Below are 6,000 nucleotides of genomic sequence, written 5' to 3' on the forward strand. Positions count from 1 at the left end.
GTTGTCTTATGAGGAAAGGTTAGACAGACTGGGCTTGTTTTCACTGGAGTTTAGAAGAGGGAGGGGAGACTTGATTGAGGTATATAAGATCCTGAACAGTCATGACAAGGTGGATGTGGAAAGGATGTTTCCTCTTGTGGGGGTGTCCAGAACGAGGAGACACTGTTTTGAAATTAGAGGTCGCCCTTTTAGGACAGAGATGAGGAGAAATCGTTTCTCTCAGAGGGTTATGCGACTTTGGAACTCTCTGCCTCAGAAGGTGTTGGAGGCAGAGTCATTGAATAATTTTAAATGATAGATAGATTCTTGTTAGGCACGGGAATCAAAGGTTATCGGGTAGATGGGAGTGTGGAATTTGAGACATAAACAGATCAGCCATGATCTTATTAAATGGCGGAGCAGGCTAGAGGGGCTGAATGGCCTACTTCTGCTCCTAATTCGAGTGTTCATATGTATGTTCCAGCATAACCTCCCTGCTCTTGGATGCTATACCTCGGCTAATAAAGGAAAGGATTCCATATGCCTTCTTAACCACCTTATCGACCTGTCCTGCTACCTTCAGGGATCTGTGGAGATTCATTCCAAGGTCCCTCACTTCCTCTACACCTCTGCATGGGCAGGTAGTGTGCCAACTAGAGGCTGTGTTGTCAACAAACGTGACCTAGTTAGGAAAGGAAAAAAAAATTGCAATTATATAGTGCTTCAGGACATCCCAAAGCACTTTACAGCCAATTAGGTGCTTTATGAAGTATAGTCACTGTTGTAATGAAGGCAGCAGCAACTTGTACACAAGCTCCCACAAACGTCATTGTGATAATGACCACATAATCTATTTTAGTGGTGCTGGTTGAAGGATAAATATTGGTCAGGACATCAGGGAGAACTACCCTGTCCTACCTTGAAATAATGCCATGGGATCTTTTAAGTCTTCCTTGAGAGGGCAGACAGGGCCTCTGTTTAACATTTCGTCCAAAAGACAGCATCTCCAACAGTACCGCACAGCAGTGTTAGCCTGCATTATGAGTTCAAGCATCTGGCATGGGACATGAACCCACAACTTTCTGACTCAAGCAGTATAAGTGCTACCACTAAGCCATGGCTGATACTCATAAGATAGTATTAAGCCTCTGATATCTGCTCTGATAGCAACACAGCCAACTGTGTAACAGCCCCGACAAACACATTTTTCTGCAGCACCTGTGGAAGAGCCTGTCACTCTAGAATTGGCCTTTATAGCCACTCCAGGCGCTGCTCCACATACCACTGACCACCTCCAGGTGCTTACCCATTGTCTCTCGAGACAAGGAGGCCAAAGAGAGAAGCCTCTGATATCTGCTCTGATAGCATCAGCTAAGATTAGCAATTCATCCTGCACCTGAAGTGCTGTGTAACCTGCAAGACTATGGACCAGGTGCTGGAAGGTGGGATTGGATTGGGCATCTAGATTTTCAGCTGGCACAGACATGATGGTCTGAATGGCTTCTTTCTGTGCCGTAACTTTTCTATGGTTCTATGGGAAATAACAGATGTGAATCCTATTACGGCCAGGTGAGGGGAGGGGATCTCGGGCTCCCCTCGTGCCCTTCCTCTTATTTGACTACAATAAGGTTTATTTCGTAAACAGTGGTTGTGCTTACCACCTCCGTGAGTGTTTTTTTTTAACTTTACTGTGATTGTGAAAGAACCAATCGGACAGGTATTCTTGAGTTTAAACGAGAACGAGGTAAGTTTATTATACTTAACACTAACCCGATTTAAAAATACTAAAAAATACACTACGCATTCATGCACACATTCACACAAGAATCACACACACACACACAAATAAATTACAGAGGGAAAATAGATTTGGTGATTGGATTAAAGTCCAGAATAAATGGAACTTAAATATAGTCTGTGAAGTGGATGATCTAGTAGTCCTCGGCTGAAGCTGTATTCTTGAAGTCCTCGCTGGTCAAAGTACACTTTGGCCTGCTTTGCTTAGGGTTTGCTTGAAGGCAGAATTGCAGTTGGCTCTCTTCCCCTCGTCTCTGGCTGTAGCAGTCTGTAGGCTTGGAGGGTCCCCCAGTCACAGATGGTTTTCAAACTTTGTTTTCTGGGCAGAGACAGAGAGAGAAAGGGAACCAGCAGCCTCCTCTGCTACTGCACACTCAGCTACTGCTTGTCTCTTTGTCTGTGTAACAACTCCCAGTTTCTTCCAAGATGGACAGACAGTCACATGGTTCTCTCAATCCCCTTTGTTTTTAATGAGGTCTTCTGGAACCTTCTAATGAAATTCAAGGTTCTACATGCCCCAGGATGCCAATTCACACTTGGAGGTGGGTGGGAGGGAGGGGGGGGGGGGGGGAAGGTTGGCTCTTTCAAAGTCAATTTGTGAGGATTGCCTTGACTACAGTGCTAATGAAGCCATTTTAGGTGATTCAATCACTTAGAGCGAGCCATTGTCCTGGCTGGGCTTCTTGTTAGACATTTTGCCTCCAGTTCAATCTCCTGGTAGTTCAGATGTAAACTGCAGTGGCCATCTTGGCTGCTAGTTTTTTTAAAGTTACTGTAGGATGTTTTTCCCATTAAAATTCTAATGTAATTTTCCAATTGATGCAATTGATATTTCTGATTTGGCATATAGGGTTTTCTTGACAATCCTCAAATCTTTAATGTTTGAAGAAAATGCCAGCCAAGGGTTTATCAAATGGCTCTCTGTAACTACCTCCCTCTGATATACACATATGCAATTACACAATACCTTTCATTAGACAAGGATACTTTAAATACGACAACATGGACTATTGTCAAATATGCCACCCGCCATCCAGGGTTATACACATATAGAACTCCTCCAAAACTGGGATGGAATCATACAGACTTATAGACTACAAGGTAATGGAATGAAAGCAGAGCTGAGGTCATTTCCTCTTACAAAGACACAGGTGTTCCCTAGGTACCAAATCCACTGCAGTAGACACCTTCTGACAATATTCCAAGAAAAGAGTCCACACATCAAAAAACATAACCTGGAGAATATGTAAACCTCCACAACATACAGACCCAGAATGAAAGTGTTAGGGGTAGAGACTGAACTAAAGCAAATAAAAGATTCAATAATTTGCCAATCAATGGGGCAAGTCATCATCTTCAACATACTCAGAAGGTTTTATTCCACAGACATGCTCGAGATAGGGTTGTCCCACAATGAGAGGCTGAGTAAATTGGGCCTTCAGAAGAATGAGAAGAGATCTCATTGAAACATACAAGATTCTGAAGGGGCTTGACAGAAAGACACTGAGAAGTTATTTCCCTTGGCTGGGAATCTAGAACTCAGGGGCACTGTCTCAGGATAAGGGGTCGATCATTTAGTTGCGAATCTTTAGAATTCTCTACCCCAGAGGGTTGTGGATGCTCCACCATTGAATATATTTAAGGCTGAGATAGACAGATTTTTGGCCTCTCTGGGAATCAAGGGATATGGGGAGCAGGCAGAAAAGTGGAGTTGAGGCAGAACGTCAGCCGTGATTGTATTGAATGGCAGAGCAGGCTCGAGGGCTCCTATGGCCTACTGCTGCTCCTATTTCTTATGTTCTTAGATTCATTTAATGAAACAATAGATTATTTCTCAACCTCTCTACGCTCCCTCCTCCTGAAAACTCCTCTCTTCTGTCAAGGTTTTGGTCAACCCTCTTAATTTCCACTTTCCCAACTCAGTATTTTTTTTTCTAAATACCTACCTGTGAAGTGCCTTGCAATTTTTTTTATATTAAAGGCACTATATGAATGGAAGTTGTTGCTTCACATGGTAAACATACCACTCTGGAACATATCACTAAAAGAAGAGGGAAGCTAGAAGTTTCCCCACCATCATCCCACCCCACCCCCCACTCCCACCCACCACAGGTTATAAGAACGTGGAATGCTTTGTACAAGTAGCTTTTGAGGCAACAACAGAAACTAACAGGCCTTTATGATGGAGCAGATATAGTCTCTAAAGCTCAGCTCAGGTCACCAAGATTGTGGCAAGTCCAAAGATGATGACTTTGGCATTCCTCTTGTTAAATTGGACTAAGTTGAGATTGGTCAATGACTGAATTTTAGAGAAGTTGTCTGACAGTACAGAGGCCATGGGAGGATCAGGAGAGGTAGTAGAGAGGTAGACTTGGGTACCATTGGTGTACGCGTGGAAACTGACTGCAAATCTTTAGATGAGGAGGCAGAAACTCTAACATTATTTAAAAGAGAATTAGATAAGTGTTTGAGAAGAATATGAAAGGTTATGAGGGTGACCTGATAGAGGCCTTTAAGATTATGAAAGGGACTGTTACGGCAGACATAGAAAAGATGTTTCCACTTGTGTGGGAAACCAAACTGAGGGCCATAAATACAAGATAGTCACTAATAAATTCAATAGGGAATTCAGGAGTAACTTCTTTGCCCAGAGAGAGGTAAAAATGTGGAACTCACTCTCACAGGAAGCAATTGAGGTGCCTAACATAGATCCATTTAAGAGGAAGCCAGATAGGCACATAAGCATAAAAGGAATAGAAGAGTATTGATGGCGTTAAATGAAGAGCGGTGGGAGGAGACTCCTGTGGCAGATAAACACCAGCATAGAAGTGGTAGGCTGAAAGATCCATTTCTGTGCCTTAAATACTTTGTAAAACTGTTTGTGGGACCTTGCCATGCATAAATGAACTGCTGCAATTCCCTACAATATATTTCAAAAGTACTTCATTGTTTTGAAGTCCTTTGGGTTGTCATGAGGTTGTGATTGGAGCTATAATAAATTCAAGTTATTTCTTTCTCTACTGAGGCAGGCGGAAAAACCACGGTTGGAGATGTACTGGCTACCTTTAAAAGGAGCAGCATTTAAAAGCATCAGTAGTAGTGATCAGCTGATAAAAAGAGCAGGCACCCTGAGTTTAAAGGGGGTGCTTGCAGTGAGCAGATGATAGCAGACAAAAGGGAAAAACTCAACAAGTGACATCGTAGTCAGCACAGATCCAGGAGCAATGGAGCCCGAGAAATTAGAGCCAAGTAATTTATCATTTACCTTAAGTATTAACAGCATTGTATCCTTTAGGTAAACAGATAGACCTCTGAAGCTAAAATAAAAGCAAAATACTGCGGATGCTGAGTTCCGAAGAAGGGTCACTGACCCGAAACGTTAACTCTGCTTCTCTTTCCACAGATGCTGCCAGACCTGCTGAGTGACTCCAGCATTTCTTGTTTTTGTTTGTGACCTCTGAAGCTAAACAGCCTGAAGAGATGTAAGGGGACAAAATAAACTGTGAAGAAAACCAATATTAAATGGATTCAATTTGCACATGGTAAATGTTGGTTATATATAAATAAATAATCAGAGCAATTAATTTAAAATCAATTTAATCCATCTGCTAATTAATACTAGACTGTCTGTAATTAAAGTGGATAAAGCACCAGGGCCGGATCAGATGCATCCAAGGATACTAAGGGAAGTGAGGGTGGAAATCGCAGAGGCACTGGCCATACTTTTTCAGTCTTCCTTAGACTCTGGGGTAATGCCAGATGACTGGAGAATTGCAAACATTACACCCTTGTTCAAAAAAGGGAGTAAAGATAAGCCCAGAAACTACAGGCCAGTCAGTTAAACTTCGGTGGTGGGAAAACTTCCAGAAAAATTAATTTGGGACAAAATCAATAGTCATTTGGATGCGAGTTAATTAAGGAAAGCCAGCATGGATTTCTTAAGGGAAAATCATGTTTAACTAACTTGCTCAAGTTTTTTGAGGAGGTGACAGAGAGAGTTAATGATGGCAATGCTGTTGATGTGGTGTACATGGACTTTCAAAAGGCGTTTGATACAGTGCCACAAAATAGACTTGTGAGCAAACTTGTAGCTCATGGAATAAACCTTAGCAGAAGGGTCAATAACCAGGGGGCATAGATTTAAGGTAAGGGGCAGGAGGTTTAGAGGTGATTTGAGGAAAAACAATTTCACCCAGAGGGTGGTTGGAATCTGGAACACACTGC

Source organism: Heterodontus francisci, chromosome 1 (assembly GCF_036365525.1).
Source record: "Heterodontus francisci isolate sHetFra1 chromosome 1, sHetFra1.hap1, whole genome shotgun sequence".
NCBI lineage: Eukaryota > Metazoa > Chordata > Chondrichthyes > Heterodontiformes > Heterodontidae > Heterodontus > Heterodontus francisci.